Here is an 18,908-nt window from a genome sequence, read left to right as displayed (position 1 = left end):
TAATTTTCTGCAATGGATTCTCTTCTGGAATCCTATAAGCCCTAAGAAGCTTCACCAAGGGGGTAAAGGGGTTTTTATTCACTCCTAAGCTCCTTTTAGTCCAGGGATTTCGGCCAAAACAGCTGAACTTTGTACAAAACTTTTATTTTCAAGAATTATTGGTGCTTTAACAGCTACTCCAGGGCTAAACCTTTGCTGGAAGAGCAAACACAAGGCATGGGCAGATATTTTTTCCCCTCTGAATTCCCCTGGCTCCTCGAACAGAGCCTGATGCCTTGGGAAGGCTGAGCTGGAACAGAGACTGGACATAGCTGGAGAATAAAGTGGGGATTTATTGAAAAGCCTTAAATACACACCTTGGGCAGGACAGAGCCTGACCAGGGCTACACCCAAGGGTGACCCAAAATGGACCCAAAATGGACACAAAATGGTCACAAAATGGTCACAAAATGGACAAATGGTCACGAGGTCTGACACTTTGATAAGTTTTGGTCCATTTGCACCTTGGGGTTGGATTGTCCCATTCCAGCCCCAGGCTGTGAGGTCCCATCCTTCTTGTCCCTCCCTCCAGCCCACCCTTGTTTGTGCTTTGGGGCTGAAAGTTGTCCTTGGTGTGCAGCAGGAGAAGGATTTGTTTTGTGTCCCTGCTGTGTGCAGAGCTGAGTGACACTGACTGTGAGCTCAGAGCTGCTCCCTGGGCACCACAGAACATGGAATAAATGAAATATAAAACTCAAGGCATCATTTCCCCCTTTTAGAGGCTTGACAAGGCCTTTTCTTGTCGAGTCTCTATTCTAAATACCTACTAATAACAGGTATTCAACAACAGATAAATATCCAACAATAGTAAACAACTAACAATGATAAACACCTAAAAATAACAAACATCTAACAACAGATAAATATCTAATAGGAAATAAATATCTAACGCTGGGTAAAACTAGTGAAACTGAAAGCTAAAACTCGAGGCATCAAACTGATGTACTTCTGAGCCTCATATTAAGTGTCACTCAGCTCTGCACAGAGTATGGAGGCAAAACAAATCCTTCTCCTGCTGCAAACCAAGGACAATTTTCAGCCCCAAAAGCACAAACAAGGGCGGGCAACAGAAGAGAGAGAACAAGAAGGATGAGACTTCATCACCTGGAGCTGGAATTGGACAATTAAAAACCCCAATATGCAAATGGAGCAAAACTTATAAAAGTGTGAGACCGTGTGACTGGGCATCCACTTTGTAACCATTTTGGGTCCATTTTGTGACCATTTTGTGACCATTTAATGACCATTTTGGGTCACCCTTGGGTGTAGCCCTGGCCAGGCTCTGTCCTGCCCAAGGTGTGTCTTTAAGGCTTTTCAACAAATCCCCAGTTTATTCTCCAGCTGTGTCCAGTCTCTGCTCCAGCTCAGCCTTCCCAAGGCATCAAATCCAAGACGCTCATCCCCACCTAATGGAAGCTGGCGTGGCCCTCTCGGAATCCTCTGCCGGCGGCGGGGCCACAGTCACAGGACATTTAGATCATGGGTGTGTTTGTGAAAGGGCCACAGTCACAGGACATTTAGATCATGGGTGTGTTTGTGAAAGGGCCACAGTCACAGGACATTTAGATCATGGCTGTGTTTGTGAAAGGGCCACAGTCACAGGACATTTAGATCATGGGTGTGTTTGTGAAAGGGCCGGGGCGCTGACACAGAAATCCCCGTGGTTACCTCAATCCACCCAGCTCCACCCGCACCTCGGAGGCGGGAAGGGCCCTTCCCATTCCCGCTCCACAGCGGGATGACTCCGGCCTGCCCTTTGCCCCTCCACGGTGGAAATGAACCGCTGGAGGCCCTGAGCAGCAGCTCAGTCCCCTCTTTGTCAGGTCTCATTAGGGACGGGACATCTCAGCCTCGTTGGCACCAGAGCTGGGGACAATGGAAGGTCCCAATCCTCCTCCCGGGAAGGGCTGGATATCAGAGCTCTGGTTTTAGGGGAGAAGTGTTGATGGAAGGGACAGTTATTTTGAAGGATGGCTTTGTCCCTTCTGTCCTCCTCAAGCTCGGCTGGCTGACCGTGACCAATCCCATGAGCTGAGCCGGCTGCAAGTTTGCAGGGAAAACACCATTCCAGGAGGAAAAAAAAAATGGGGGGAAAAGGAGTCAGACAAATCTTCCCATGCAAACACTCAGCCAAAGCCAGGGAGGAAGGAATTCCCGATTCATGGATATTTCTGTGGTTCTCCTCATGCAAGTATGGCACAGGTTGTAGTGTTCAGGGCCCACGGGAGATGGAGCGTTTCCCTGCTCTCCCAGGATTTCCAACGCAGTGGGAAGTCGCCTGGGTGGTGGGAGGATGATGATTCTCCCTCACAGGGGGTTGATGATTCTCTGACACGTCATCTCAACCTTCCTCCTCCATCTCCTCCTCGCCGTCTTGGCCACACCTCCAAGTTCCTGCGAGGTTCCAACCAACTTCATCCTAACATTTCCTCTTATCCTTCCCCTTTGGAAGGGCCTCCACCTCAGAGATCTCCCGAAATCAACTCTTCCTTGAGTGAAATAAGCCAGCCAAAGCCAGGAAAAGTTCCCTCTCAGCAGGCAGGAGACTTTCTGAGCCCCAAAGCAGCGATCACAGCATGGGCAGGCAGCGCCATCTGTGAGAAACCGCCGCGGCACCAGCGAGTTCCGCTGTGCAGGGTCAGCTGGGCCAGCCTTCCACGGCCTCAGGATGATTATTCCTCAGTGGGAAACGAAGCCGTGGGAGCTCTGAGCAGCCTGACAGGGTGGAAGAGCTGTTCCTGGAGGCAGAGCTTTCCCTCCAGGAGTTCCACCTCACGCACCTCCCCACTGTGACTTTGCCAAAGAACTCCGCGGATTTTCCTCCTGCCCTTCTTCCAGGTCACACAAAGCTACAGGTTTGGACTTTCCATGACTCAATTTACAATATTTGGATTAATTTTCGTCTCCCTCCAGCTTCCGAGTCCAAGCTCATCTCTCTGCCTGTGTCATTGCTGTCCAAAGACAAATGGGAATGGAGATGGAACATTTTCCACCAGACAACAATCCCAAGGAGTATTTGCAACTTCTCCAGCTCTAATTGCCTTTCCCCCCTTTCTCCTTTATCCTGCTTGACCTTTTTGTGTCTATTCTACTTATTTCTTTTGGTTCCACCCACACATGCCAAAAGGTTATGAAAAAACCCTGGAATTCTAATGAATTGCCTCCAAATCCAGCTTTTTTTCATGTGCCATTTTGGGGATTTTCTTGGCAGTTTCACCCCAGGGATGGTTAAATGTGTGTCCCCCTCTCCATAAAATGGGATGTAGTAGAGCCCTTGTATCCATGGAACCTCTCGGAGCTCTTGCAGAGAGGTTCGCTGCTTCTCCTCAATTACAGCGAGCAAGAGTAATTAAACAATCAAACACAATTAGTGCACTAATTACTCCCAGGAACGTGGCCCATCTAATCGCCTTGCTGCTAATTACAAAGCCTGGAGTTCATTGAGCTAAAAGCCCCGGACCTGGGGAAGTGAAGGGGGGGACAATATGTTCCCTCTGACGCCGCCTTCCCTCGGATGCAATTTAATCTTTCACAGGATGTGATCCCAAGGTTGTTTTACAGCCAGCACTCGGCTCCTGTTTTCAACCTGAATCACTGATATTTTCAGTCCCACCAGTGAAACTTTTCTTAGCTCCTTCCATCTTTTAACGTCGCTTCTGTTCATCCTCAGGATAGTTAGGCTCCAGAAAAACACAGGGATGGAATAAGTACGTTTTTGTATTTATTCACAAAATGTATTTACCAAAAATTATTTACCGATGCATTATTGGAATATCTAAGACACTTAATATTTTGCATTAAGGGAATAAAAGTGAATTTAAAATTCACCCAGACCATGATATAGAAAAATACAATTTCTGCAAATTAATTGTCAGGCTGAGCAGGTGAAATATTCCAAGTTAGACATAATTCATACCCATTTTACTCTGTGAATGTGGTGCAGGGACACCACTTTTCCTTCCTTTAAATTACACTGAACAGTCAAACCCGTGACCATGAACACCTCAGAATCAGCAGGAAAATGGACAAGGATGATCCAACAAATCATTTCAAGACCTATTCCCAAGTTTTTGCGCAGCTTGCAATAGAGGAAACAAGGACAGAAAATCCAGGGGGATGTGGGAGATGAGAGTTTTGCTCAGATTGGGAATTTTGGAAGCCCCTCAGTGCACAGACTGACCTCAGTGCCTGGAGAGCCCCCAGACAGCCCGGCTCCACACAGATGGGATAAGGAAACCAGGCGTGAGCACACAGAAATCCTGGGATTTTCCTGCTAATAAGAAGCAAAACCCCCAGTTGCCGAGTTCCAGTGGCCGAGGGGAGGAGACAGGCTAAATTATTCCCTAAATAAATATTTCACTGGGCCAGCGGAAAGGGCTCCTCTTCCCAAGGCAGGGATGAGATTTCTGCGGATCACACGGGGCTTTCCTCCTCCTCATGAAACTCTCGTGGCAAAAGGAGGAAGGGGAACACCCAGGGAAGGAATTTCAGGACAGGGAGGCTGTGGCTGCTGGTCCAGGGCTGGTGACAGCACTGGAAGAGGGCAGGATGGTGACATTCTCTGGGGGACAATCAAAGTGAAGTCCCAAGGAACAGAGTCTATGCATGAAATTAAATTTTGTTCTGTGTGGAAACAGCGATTGGGATCATCCTGGACCATCTTTCCTACTTAAACTGAGCAAAAACTACTTAAAATTCCAGTTACTGGGAAAAAGGGGAAGAATATTGCAGCTTGAACAAATAAAATGCATCCAAAACAATGCCAAGAAACAAGGAAAATAAAAAAAAAAGAAACCCAGAATGTATTCCATGTTGATGACAAGAGCTGGAAAATTATCTAAACTGTAACCAAGACATGAAACCCATCAAGAAAACACTTTTCTAGTCCATGTCTCAGCTTGGCAGGTACATAGGAACAACATTTTTAACAGAATGGGATGAGTTTTTAAGGTTAGATTTTTATAATTATTTCTTACTATTTTTATTATTAAGAAAATGAGGACAACCTTGGGAGCAGGAGGATGCTCAGTATTTTTAAAGGATCAAAGGAACAGCCGCCGAGCCCAAGGTCATCCCGGGTAAACTCCTGGAGCATTTTATTTGTGCTACAGCAACAAATATTTCAGGTAGTAAAAAAAATCACAAGGGAAGGACACTGGGATGGTGGGGAAAATAAGTCTCCAAACAATCCCATAGGGCAGGATTCTGTCTCTGGCTGTGAGACTGTTACAGGGAATAATTGGGGGGAGACCAAAGTAGAGCACCAGAGCTCCGAACCCTCCTGATTACAAAAATGAGTTCTACCCAATTAACCAAGCGTGCTCGGGCCAAATTAAACCCCAGCTTAGTGACATCTCCCAAATCTAATTGGTGAAAAGGGCGCCTCCAAAAGAATTTTTTTTCATTCCCTTGGGATTCTGCATTCAGTATCTTTGCGCCAAAAGTATTGATAAGAAACTCTCTGATTAGAGGCTGACGGGGGGACATGAAAGAGGGAGTTTGTCCCTCCTGCGCCAAACTGTGCTTTAATAAAGCCAGACATCAATCTGCGCCATTGTGTGCCCGCTCTCCTGATGCCTCTCCGGCGGGATTTGTGACAGTTCCTCTGGGACATCACCTCGCACATTTGCCATGCTAGATTAGGCACCGAGCCGCATCCGCCCGCAACGAGCTTTGTGCCAACGTCACCTCCAGCAAATGAGGCTTTGTTGTGATCAACCCAGCCAAAATTTCGGCCTTCTCCCCTCTGAGGAGTGTTTTGACCCATCACTGATTGCGCCGTTATTATCCCTCGCCGCTCCCCAATTACGGGATATTAATGAATCCCGGTTTTCCCGATTCCCGCCGTATTTTTTCCCAAAAAATATTTTAATATGCACGTACACCGTGTGTCGTTTTTCCAGCCCTGGATGAGGCCATGGAAGGGCTCCCTTCCCCTGACAGTTCACCCAGAGTTCATCCCATTTTTTTATTTCCTGACCCGCACATGAATTCCCTTTGGCACAAGACACCAAAAACCCAGGGAAGCCACAAAAGGAGAGGACTCTTAGGAGGACAACCCCTCTGCTTCCCACAGCTCCAAAGAGCACACCTCAAACCAGGCTGGACGGAGAAGATGCCACGGCAACCCTCAGGGAAATAATTTTGGGAATTGGGAATGGCTCGGCCAGTCCCAACTGTACAATTCCGACATCTCCGTAAAATCTAATGACCAACGACCCGAGCCTCGTACACGGATCCTTTAGATAAGTACCTTGTTCTCATTTTTATCTTGACAAAGTAGCTGATGTTTGTGTGAACCCAAATTTATCTGAGTCGGTTTCCATATCAAAATAAATGAGTTTCGTGTTCTATTTTATTATTTCTGCTGCCACACTTCGCTCTGTGAGGACTGTAACAGATTTTGTCGTAAATCTCTTCGCAGAAATTGCCATAATTAGTTGAATTTAAAGAGCAAAATTTCATCTGGTTTTGTATTTTCTATCCTGTGACACCAAATTCCAAATATTTCCCTCCAAAAGCTTTACTCAAAGTTAACCCGCTCCAGTTTTAATGTGTTGTTTATTTGGTATAAATTAGAAAAGCTGCATGTCATTAAATATTATGAAATAAACCCAAATGAAAACTGACCAATTAATGTACTTTCAGCTGCCTGGTTAATCCATGGAGTAAATAAATCCTTAATTCATGAAGATTTTAATTTGTTTTTCCAAAAACACAACCCAGCAGAACCCAAAACAGACCCTCCCTCTGCTCCATAACAATTTCCAGTGTTATTTGAATTCCAAGGCAAATTTATTGCCACTCTTCCTCCCAGAAAAAGACATTTATTTCCTTTATTTTTACAACTTGATGATTAAAAAGCAGGCTAATTAAGGTAAAACCCATTCCCAGTTCGATGGGAATCTATAAAACTCCATCCCCATTTTAGCCACTGCTCCCAGGATGGTTTCAAACTTCCAACACCACAATGAGGGGTCTCAGTGGATATTCCTGAGATGGAAATTTTGGATTTCTCCCTGGTTTTTATCACATAAAAGTCCTGGAAAGCTGAGCAGTGCAGGTGCCTTCCCGCAGAAAATTCTTTAGCCTTGTGCAGGAAGTCACTCCTTTTCGTTTATGTCATAACAATTTACAAATGGACAAAATGCTCTGAATAACCAAATTAATTTCAATTTTAGTTCGTTTTTTCTGAAGCTAAAATGAACAATTTTGCTGTTCCAAGTTCAGCTTGGAGGAAACAATTTATAAATTGCATTAACTGCAGAAAATTCTAGGAATAAAGCAGGGATATTGCACTCCCTCAGCACCCATTTCCTTGTATATTTAATTTTTCATTCAATTTTCATACAAGTCCTTTACCCCTCCCATATTTCACTTGTAGATAAACCCGGCCAATCCACTTTAATTTATCACATAATGAAAAGTGTGTTTATCACATAATGAAAAGTGTGGGTAACAACACAATATTATAATGAAAAATCCTGGTATATTCCACAGCTAAACAGGAAAATCTTCCCGTGGTCCAGAATTGTCTGACAGCAGCAGAGTAAATAGATCATTTAATACTTATTTAATAAATAAAATAAATCAAGCTACTCAACAGTTCTGCCAGCAGAGAACCAGGCCCTCATCCTCATGGATTTCAGCCAAAAGCAAATATTTTAATTTTTCAGCAATGTCAGAAAATGATTTTTTGTTGTTGTTTCTTTCTCTTATTTTGGTGGGTTTTAGGGGTTTTTTTGTGGTTGGGTTGGTTTTGGGTTTTTTGGGGGTTTGGGGGTTTTTTTTTGTTTTGTTTGGGGTTTTTTTGTTGTTGTTGTTGTTGGTTTTGGTTGTGGGTTTGGTTTTTGTTTTGTTTTGGTTTGGTTTTTTGTTTGTTTTTTTTTTTGTTTTGTTTTGGGTGGTTTTTGTTTGTTTGTTTGTTTGGGGTTTTTTGTGTTTTTTTTTTTTTTTTTGGGGGGGGGGGGGTTTGGTTTTTTTTTTCCATCCCATTATTGCTTCAACCCACCAGAAATAATTCCCTGGAACTCATGGATTATTTGCTGTGTTTATTCAGGGTTAACTGCAAATAACAGCAGTGCCCAAAGATAGAAAAAATGAATTTTTCTGAAACTACAGTGCCTGGATATCTGGAATCTTCCCAAAATAACAATATTTTATTCACAATAAGCAGAATACTTCTGGTTTGTGGCCTAAATAGTGCTGACATGAGTAAAGCTTCCTAAAAATGGGCTCAGATGAAAAGGAGCAGGAAAATAATTGAGGAACTTCATGGAATGCTGATGAGTTAAATCCTGAGGGTCACGTGGCCATAGCCCAGGGCCTGTAAGGATGGCCAACCCTGGTTTGGGTGATATAAAAGTAAAAAATGAAAATAAACATCAAAATCAGGGCAATGAAGCCCAGTAAACACAGCCAGGACAAAGGGCTGGACACTGCCCAAGGGCAGCAGGGAAAGGGAACAGGAGCTGAGGTGGGAAGGGAATGGGATGTCCTGGATGGGGACAAACCCTAGAGCTTGGAACGATTTTTATGGAATCTCACACTCGTTTGGGTTGGAGAGAACCTTAAAGCTCATCCCATCCCACCATCCTGCCATGGCAGGGACACCTTCCACCATCCCAGGGCGATCCAACCTGGGCTTGGGCACTTCCAGGGATCCAGGGGCAGCCACAGCCAATCTGGGAATTCCCAATCTCCCAGGCAGCCCTGCCCTCTGGCAGTGAGAATCCATTCCCTGTGTCCTGTCCCTCCAGCCTTTGTCCAAATTCCCTCTCCTGTTCTCCTTTGGGTGGCCCTGGAGGCCCCACATCTCTTCCCACCTCACCCCACAACCAAACGAGGAAAACAGAAGCTTTTTGTGGAGTATCAATTAAAACCGAACCCTTCCTTGGTGCTAATTAAACTTCAAACCTCTCCTCATCTCCTCTTGCTAGGTCTGAATGCCTCATCCCCTTGGCATTACAGAGTCCACTTTCCCAAGGTTTTGTTTGGAATAGCGCCAGGGATGCAGGAGTCTGCCAGCCCAGAGATGATCTCTCACATGAAGAATCCCTCAAAATCGTGCCCCGACTCCTCTGCCTCAAACACTCACCCCCAGAAACATGCTAAAAGCACAAAAGCTTCTCCAAATCTGCCGCCCCTGATTTCACCATGGCTTCGTTTTCCCTCATGAATCACCTGGAATTCCACGGGCCACGATCCATGACTTGGGTGGTGTCACCGCTGACATTTCCCCTGTGATTTACTGGCTTTCATTAGCTCTGAGCTCCACTCTCATCCTAATTCCTCCAAAACCTGTGGAGGAATCCCTGTCTGAATGCTGAGAACACACGGATTTTCAGCTGCTGATTCCTCACAAATTCACCTTTTCCTGCCAGTGATTTCCACGCTGACAGTAACAAATGTCAGTAACCACCCTCCGAGGGCTCCGTCTCCTGCTTTTTCCTGGCAGGAAAAAAACACTTCCATATTTTACCACAAAAGAATATTTATGACAAAATAAATATTTTTTAAAAATAAAATTTTTAAAAATTTTTTTAAATAAATTTTTAAATTTTTTTATAAAAATAGAAATCCCTTTAAACCTGAAGTATTTGAACCGAAGATTTGCGGTTCGTTTTCCAACTCAAGCACTTGGCTGACACGGTTGTATTTTATTAATATTGATTTTTTTTTTTTTAGCTCCCTAATAATTGGGAAACCAACTCCAGAAAGGTGAAGGAACCTTGGGAATCCCAAAGGATTGCCCCTGGATCGGCACAGCCTATGTGAGACAGAGCAGAGAGCACAACCTGGCCAGACCAGAAAATTCCAGAAAAGAAAAAAAAATCAAATTAAATCAGCCCAGATTAAAGTAGGATGGAAATTTTCTCCCTAAAGCCAACAGACTAACTAGAAAATGGGCTGGAAATTCAAAAAATCCCACTAGTCCAAAGGATACATGGGAACAGGTTCGATAAAAGGAATTCCAAATTATTTTCTGTGCCACTATTTTAATTAATTTTTTTTTTTGTATGTGTCACTGAGGCCTCATGAAAAACATCAATCTGGTCAAGATTCCTTTAGGGAATGATGGCCTTTCCAAGGATATTATAGATTAAAAAATAGATTACTTGAAAATTGCAATGACCAGGCTCACCAACAGACAGAGTTTTTTGGCGCTGAAACACTGATTTAATTTCCATGACGTCTAATTATGCAAATACCTCAAACTAATAAGGGAAGAAAGATATTTAGAAAAAGAAATTTTCTTTTTTTCTGCAAACTCCAAGCACTGAGCACTTCCAGGGAGCTCAGGAGTGAGGTCAGCATTGGTCATTATTGGAAACGAAGACCTGGAGCTGGCGGTGCCAGTGTGTCAGAGCTGGTTGCAATGATTAAATACAAAAATATTATCATTTATTGTTATATCTAAGCACGTGTCATTATAATTATCCTATATTTTAATATTGCAATCCCTATTATAATATAAAATCAGGGAATCATGGAATGTTTGGGTTGGAAGGGACTTAAAATTCATCCCATTCCACGGGCAGGGACACCTCCCACCATCCCAGGGTGCTCCAAACTCCATCCAAACTGGCCTTGGACACTGCCAGGGCTCCAGGGGCAGCCACAACTTTTGGCTGTAAGTTGAGAGAGAGCAGGATTGGATGGGATATTGGCAAAAAATCCTCCCCTGTGAGGGTGGTGAGGCTCTGGGCCGGGCTGCCCAGTGGAAGTCAGGAAGGTTTGCTGATATATTTCAAAATAAATGACTCCAAAACCACGTGGAAACCAAAAATTCCCAGGGGAAGATGATTCAGGCACTCTGTTTTCTTTTAAATCTGCAGGAAAGCTCCCTCTGGCCCCAAATCCCAGCCCCATGAGTGGAGAGAGGAAAATCCTCCTGCAAAGGCTGAGTGGGAGCAGCTCCCACAGGACACAGATCCTGCAGAAAACCTGGAATCCTCCGAAAACCTGGCCCCTCCTACCCACAAACTCATAGTTGAGGCCACAGCTCTGAGCACCACAATTCCTGAGTTATTTCATTTGAGCTCCCAAGCGCTGGAGCCCAACCAGAGCAGGTCCAGCACCTCCTTTGCCATCCAAATGCCTCATCTTCTCCATAAAAACCCTTCACAAATGAAAAAGTGAATTTAAAATACATGTTTCTGTAGAGGACAGGAAACCAAAGAGCTCCAGAGCAGCAGGATTAGGTGAGCAGAACCAAGCCAGGATCTCCCTGAGCTCCTTTAAAGTCCCCCAGCAGTGGGAGTAACACCAGGAATTAATTTGGGAGCAGTTTCTCACCTCTGCTCAGGTGTCTGCTCTTTCTCTGTTTACCAGAATTGCCAAAAGCATTCCTCCAGGTCTATATGTCAGAGAAATAAATTTAAAAACTCCAAAAACCAAACAAAGAGAAGCTTGAACAGTTTGGTTTTGTGTTTGTAATCCAGGCATTCTGCTCTGTTATTAACAGATGATCAGGAAAGGTCTCATCCCTCCACAGGGAATTTGTTTCTTCCACACCAGCACATTTTAAATCTTAAAATCTTGCCCAGCCTGGCCATGAAAATTGTTTGCCTCAGAATAGAAAATGATCCACGACTTAAGTCTTTCCTTTATAGGTTTTTGGGGGTTTTTTGGTGGGGTTTTTTTTGGTTTTTTGGGGGGTTTTTTTGGGGGTTTTTTTTGGGTTTTGTTTTTGGTTTTGTTTTTTTGTTGTTTTGGTTTTTTTGGGGGGGGGTGTGTGTGTGGTTTTTTTTGTTGTTTTTTTTTTTATTTTTTGGGTGTGTTTTTTTTTATTTGTTTTGTTTTTTTTTTTTTTTTTTTTTTTTGTTTTTTTTTAGTAGATAATTATTTTAAAATATCAAAAATAAAATAATAAAAAATAAAGTAAAATTTCAAGGCCAAGCTTGGGGCAACCTGGGATGGTGGAAGGTGCCTGTGGCTGGGGCTGGAATGGGATGAGCTTTAGGATCCCTTCCTAAATTTCTGGAAGTCAGCACATTGACGCCTCATGGCCACAATTCCCTGATAAATCAGCAGGTCCCAGCCCAGCTGGAGGCACCACTCTGGGACATCAGGGGGATTTTCAGCCCCAACAGCTACAGAAGGGACAGAGCAAAACCCAGAATTTCCCCACCCTGGGCTTCCTCATCTCTGGAATCCTGATCAGAGCTAAGAAAAATTCATTTTTCATCTCGAAGCGGAAGGGAAGAAATTAAAAAATGTGCTGTACAACCTCATCCTGTCATGACAGACTCGCAGATATTTCACATTTTTTCATTTATTATCAGGGGCTGGTTTGTGGAGCTCCAAGCCACGCTCTGTGCCAGAGATATGAGGTCATGGAGCTGGAGTTCTGACTCCCTGCCAGTGATATTAAAAGCAGCCAAAATGAGCTTCCTGTGCAAAACTGGGAACAAAAGAGCATTTTTTTCCAAGGCTGCCCTGAGGGTTCATAGGAACCTCCATGTCCAGCTCCAGGCACAGCTCCCATCTTATCACACCATCAGCTCCTGCACGCACGGAGCAGAAACCAGGGTGGGCTCTTGTGGGCTGATGTGTCTGTGTTTAAATCAGAGACACTCAGAGATCCTGCCACAAGCTCCAGCTCAGACATTCCCAACGAGAGGCTCGTTCCCCAAAACCTGGAGCACACGGGATGAGGTGGGAGATGGAGCCTCCAGCCACAGCTGGAGACACAACTGTGACCATGGAATGGTTTGGATCATCCCATCACACACCTCCCACCATCCCAGGCTGCTCCAGCCTGGCCTTGGACACTTCCAGGGATCCAGGGGCAGCCACAGCTGCTCTGGGAATCCCAGCCCAGGCAGGAATTCCCAATTCCCAATGTCCCAGGCAGCCCTGCCCTCTGGCAGTGGGATCCATTCCCTGTGTCCTGTCCCTCCAGCCCTTGTCCCCAGTCCCTCTGCAGCTCTCCTGGAGCCCCTTCAGGCCCTGCCAGGGGCTCTGAGCTCTGCCTGGAGCCTTCCCTTCTCCAGGGGAACATTCCCAGCTCTGCCTGGAGCCTTCCCTTCTCCAGGGGAACATTCCCAGCCTGGCTCCAGAGGGGCTCCAGAGTCCTGGAGAAGCTCCATGGATTCCTCTGCACTCTCCCCAGCACCTTCTGATGTTGGGCCCAGAGCTGGATGGAGGCAGCTCTGCAGTGGGGTGTCACCTGAGGGATAATCCAAATTCTCACCTCATTATCCCCAGGACTGGCCACAGAAAATTCCACCCACGAAGGGCTGGACTCAGATTTCTCTCTCCCCTCCAGCAGCCAAAGCCCTGGAGATGGTGATGTTTTCTTTCAGTGTTTAATTTTACACACCTGAGACCCAAAACAAATTCAGGAAGTGCTGTATTATCCCATGGGGTGAGCTGCAGAGATTTTGGATTTGAAAAGAACAAGCAGATATTAAATTCTTACCCCAAACCCTTAAAAATCATGTGAAAAATCCAACAAATGAGCAGAAAACTCAGACAGACCCAGGAGTGCTGGCACATCCCTGCCAGATCCTGCTGACAGCTGCTGGAAGCTCATGGAATCTTTTCAGGACAGATCACCCTGAAAAAAATCCTCCCTCCAGAAAGCTTCTGATGCCCAACAACATCAACCGTGCTCAGAGAAACGTGGGAAGGACAGCGAGGAAAATATTCCTTGGAAAAGCAGTGATAATCTGAGTTATGGGATGGTTGGGATGGAGGAGAATTCTTTAATTCCAACCCTCTGCCCTGGAGATTGATCAGAAAGAAAAACTGAAGGCAAACACTGACACCGATGAACACAATTGATTATCAGGAATTTTAAACCAAACAGGACAAAACTAAACTCAGCGGTTTGGAGCTGCTCCCGTTTCCTGAAGATGCAGGATGCAAACCAGCAGGGAGCTGTGGGATCAGCCTCAGGAACGAGCCCTTCACTCTCAAATCCACCAAAATGTCCTTGGCACCACGAATACCAGAGTGAATTTGGATGTGCAGTGCACACTTTTCATTTTTCCATCACCTGAGAGTTTAGGAAACACCAGAGTCCCCCCTGCCTCTGAGTAAAACCACGGTTTACTGCAAGTTTCCACATTTTTAAAAAGAAATTACAGGTAAAGTGTGTGCTAAAGCCCTCCCCACAACCTTTCCCATTGGGTTATAAAAGCTCAGTTCCTCTCCTTGACTCCAAGCCAAGGATCCATGGGGAAGATGCTCCAGGAGCCACAAAACCCTGTGGAAATCTCACACTTGATATAAAGGTGTGCCAAAATATTTTGTCCCGAGACACTTTTCTATTCACAAAAGCCACATAAAAACATTGCTGCAAGACATAAAAAACCCTTCCTGCAGAGGTTTCAGATGTTTCTTCTTCCCATAAAACATCCTGTGGATTGATCCTGGATACAAGATCAATACCCTCGGATTGAGACTGGAACTGGAATTATCCCAGCAACACGTGTGGTTATAACAACTTTTGGGACCTCAATATAATTTTCATGTGGCATCACATGATTCCCTTCATGTTTTTGGCAGCCAAGCCAGGAAAATCCCCTTCCCAAAACCCCCTTCCCAGCCAAGGAATTCAAAGGAAAACGGGAAAAAGAAGTGACAGACGCCCAGAGCTGCACACCTTGCACAATTTGGTGCAGGGCCCAAAGCACCCAACCTGTCCTAATCACCTTGAGCTCATTAATTTACAAAGCTTTGGCCCAACTCTTGGGGCTGGCAGATGATCAAGCTCTTAGTGGATGCGATTCGAACTAATCCACTAAAAGGCATTTAATTCCAGCGAGGAAATCAGGACTTTTCAATTATTACAAGTGCTAAAAAGTTTTACTGCCGCCAGACTTTCAAGGTGAGGGGAGAAACGACGCCCAGCTCCATCCACGGGGGTCTCCCACCTCAAATCCCACCTCATGGTTCCCCCAGTCCTCTTTCACTGGAGACAAGGGAAAAAAAACACTGGATCCAGCCTGTGGTGTTCCTTTTTCCCCCTTTTCCATCCTTCAGATCCCATTTCCAGCATGGTTTCCTAGGGAAAAGAGGGTTTTTTTTGGTTTTGTTTTTTTTTTTTGTCAAGTTACACAACTTCTCCCTTGGATCCATCAGGGAGTTTGGCCAGGCTGGAAAGGAAGGGAAGGTTGGGAAGTTAATGGACATCCCATGATGGGAACATCCTCCAGTTTCCTCAGCCAAAAAAACCCCTGCACTCCCATCAGTACCCCACTAGAACCAAAAAACCCAACCCCAAAAATGCCAAAATCCAGCACAGAAAGGAAGACATAAAACCTTTAAGGGTCTCAACTGTGGAAAAAAAATTTAATTATAAACCAGGATAAGATCCAAAGTTGTAAAAAGCAGCGTCCTCAGACACGGGGCTCGTGGTGTCCTTGGAGCCAGGAATGTCGCAGGGATTTTGCTCTTAAATTGGGTTATGCTCAAGATTTTTATTTTTCCAAAACAGCCAAGGCTTGGTTGTCCGAACACCAAACCAAACAACAGCAGATGTCACTTCCAGATGGAATATTTTACTGTATATAAAACTCAAAGCAGGTAAATATGAATTCATTTGACAACACATCTTGGTTGCCTCAATTTGCTCCAGAAAGCAATTCCACAAAAGAAAAAAACCCAAAACAACACTCCCTAAGACAAAAACCACTGAAAAAACACCTCTTTCCCTTTTCCCACTTGAATATTAGAGCTAAACCCAAGGGAGAAGTTGTTTAAAATCTCTGTTTTCTGGGGAAAAAAAAGGAAAATGGTGATATTAATTTTTAAAATATTGTGAAATGCCCCAAAGATGTTTTGTACCCTATTAAATGTCTAAGCAGTGCATGGTAGATACAATCTGAAAATAACTTAATAGCAGTGAAACTTCCACACTGAAACTGCAGCTGAAAAAACAACTTTTAAAACCTTCTCAATCCCTGAAGGCCACCTGACCAATACAGAGACCTTTGTATTTCTGTACAGGTTTTATAGTTAAATAAAATAATTTTAGATGGATAAAACAGATATTTTAGATGGATTCAATAGATGGTTTAGATGGATGAAATAGATATTTTTAGGTGGATGGAACAGATATTTTAGATGGATAAAATAGGTATTTTAGATGGATAAAGTAGATATTTTAGATGGGTAATATAGGTATTTTAGATGGATGAAATAGATATTTTAGAAGGATAAAATAGATATTTCAGATTGATAAAATAGATAGTTTAGATGGATAAAGTAGATATTTTAGATGGACAAAGCATATATTTGAGATGGATGAAATCGATGTTTTAGATGGATAAAGTAGACATTTTAATGAATAAAATAGATCTTTTAGATGGATAAAGCAGGTATTTTAGATGCATTTTTTGTTCATTTCTCTCTGGATGGACACACTCTCCTCACCCAGCAGAGACAGGAGGTAAAATGAGGACGACAAGGCCGCTCCACCTTCCCTTGCCATGTGAGGAATCCCCAAACTTTCCACTCCCCACAAACCTCATCCCCTCCTCCTCCACGGACACCCCAAAAACCTCTTATCCACCAAATAACCTCCTTGAAAAAAAAAAAAAAAAAATCCCAGCGGGTATCCCAAGGGTCCACACTGGATATTTATGGATGGATCCCAAGCCCGCGCTCACCCGCTCCTCCGGCGCCGCCCTCGCCGGCCCCTTGGATCTTCCTGGAGAGGGCTGGAAGCTCCTTAAGAGCATGAAGACATCTCAAGAGATATTAACTCTTAATATCTGCAGACTGGCATCTGCTGCCCCCGGCAGTTTAGCCCCAAATGTACGTCTGGGAAAGAGGAGAGCCCTAAAAGCAGGCGGGATTTCCATGAGATCCAGCCCTGCACTGGTTTGGCTTTAGAATCTTGTTATGTGAACGTGAGAATCCCAGGAAAACAAACTGCCTTTGGTGAAATATTGGAGGTTGGGGAAAGGCTGGTGGTGCACGAGACCAACGAGCTCGGTAGAAAATAAACGGTGCAAAAATAAATTCAACTGAATCAAGTATTTAAATGTACATAAAACCATAACAGATTAGCCTAAATTCATATTTTAAAAACCCACAGTAATATGTTTAAAAAATCTAAAAAAACCAGTAAAATCTAAAAGTTCAAATGGTCCATTTTATTTCATATATTTAGATTCACCTCAAGCCTTACGTGGGGACGCTCTGGCAAATATCATTTACACAACTACACAAATCGACCCTAAACAAACTGCACGTGCACAGCCCCTATTAAATCAATATTTGGGATGTGGGATTAAAGTGCTGCCTTTTGGGATCGTGGCCAGGAAAGCCCCACGAGACCCCATGACCTGAGCAGCAGATGCACAGAGCGAGGTCTGGAGATGCTGCTGTCCCATCAAGGGCTCCCATTCTTCTGGGGACAAGAGCCATTGTTCCCTGTCCCACCAGGGCTCTTTGGGAACACTGCTGATGCACATCTGCCCAAATTTATCTTATTAACAAATCTAGTAAGTATTTTTAAAGTGTTTTTTTGTTTTTTTTTTTTTTAAAGTGTCTTATTCAATTCCTCAAAAATAACATCCGGAGAGTAACCTGATGGAACTTGCTTCATTTGTTAAAAAAATTGTGTTTGTTGATGTGGAATAACAAATAAATTAAAATCTAAAGGAGCTGGCAAAGAGAAATCCAGGAGTTTTAAATTAAGAATATTTTGGTTTGCTTGTCCTTCTCCTTCCTCCCAACCTCATTTTCAGGTGACTGTGGCATATATTTACAGCATAACTCCACCCTCTCTCCCAGTCACACAATATTTACATTAAAAATCCATCCTACAGGTGATTAATCTCCAAAAATGAGCGTGTCAAGCCCTTCCTCCCACCAGCCAGACCCAAAAATTCCCAATTTCCTTAACAGGAGTGTGAATTTTGTGGCACAATGAGCTGAAACCAGCTGCACTCCAGGAGCAGAGCTGGAAAACACTGGACTCACCCTGCGAGGTGATTCCAGCTGGGAATCTCTGCCTGGATAAAGGAATGATGACAGTGAAAGGGAACAGGGGCTGGAGGTAAAAAATTTCCAATTATTTAGTGAGGAGAATAAAATCAGTAATTTAGTTAATTAATTAATTAGTAAGGACAAAGAGCAGCAGTTCAGGAAATTCCCTGAGAAAAGATATTTTGGAAGACTTTTTTTTTTAATTGCCCCAGGGCACTTAAAACCCCACATTTAATAAGCTCAAAATTAGGCAAGATTAGGAGTGTGCAGCCTTCAGCATTTCTGGATATAAACCAGCAGGAAAACACTCTCCTTCCATGACTCCCACTTTGCCAGAGTCATTTTATTCCCCGCCCTTCAAACCAATCCTGAATCCCAATAATTTCTTCTGTTAATCTGCATTTATAATTTTTATTTTTTAAACTTTAGTACCACACATCCCTTATCAGGGCGACTCCCACCTGGGGACAAACCTCAGGAATTCTGCAACCTCTGTCCCGATGCTGAAATATTTCCTTTCCCATTTTTCCAGCCAAATCCCTGAGGTATCCGCAGGGATCATCCCACAGCGAGTCGGGCACCTGCCTGAGAGCTGTAATTCGTCTGCACAGCAGCTCAGGAGATGAAAGCAGAGACACACAAAAGCTCAGGCTTGGCTGAGAGGAAATAACTGCAGGCAGAATTCCCTGAGAGGAATTGGTGTAATTCTATTAAAGGCGCTTGTAGGGCAAGAGAATGGAAAAAAACCCCAAAAAAACACCTCAAAATTACATAGAACACGCTAAGATTTGATAAAATACTGGAATAATTGGCATTAAACGAATAAAAGACATAAAAGGAAAACATGATCCAATTTTAATTGTAGTGGAGGCAATTCCTCTCATCTTTTCCTATCATATTTAGCAGTTCATGCAGAATAT

The 18,908-nt window shown here is 44.0% G+C and overlaps 1 protein-coding gene and 1 long non-coding RNA gene across 4 annotated transcripts in view; both read right to left on the bottom strand.

The window, feature by feature from the left end:
- Positions 1-18,908, bottom strand: part of LOC136363751 (uncharacterized) — a 196,827-nt gene that overhangs the window by 16,382 nt on the left and 161,537 nt on the right. The window lies entirely within an intron of this gene.
- Positions 1-18,908, bottom strand: part of LYPD6 (LY6/PLAUR domain containing 6) — a 29,172-nt gene that overhangs the window by 9,826 nt on the left and 438 nt on the right. The window lies entirely within an intron of this gene.

The sequence above is a fragment of the Sylvia atricapilla genome, chromosome 7, assembly GCF_009819655.1.
Source record: "Sylvia atricapilla isolate bSylAtr1 chromosome 7, bSylAtr1.pri, whole genome shotgun sequence".
Lineage (NCBI taxonomy): Eukaryota > Metazoa > Chordata > Aves > Passeriformes > Sylviidae > Sylvia > Sylvia atricapilla.
This window is presented reverse-complemented; position numbering and strand designations above follow the sequence as displayed.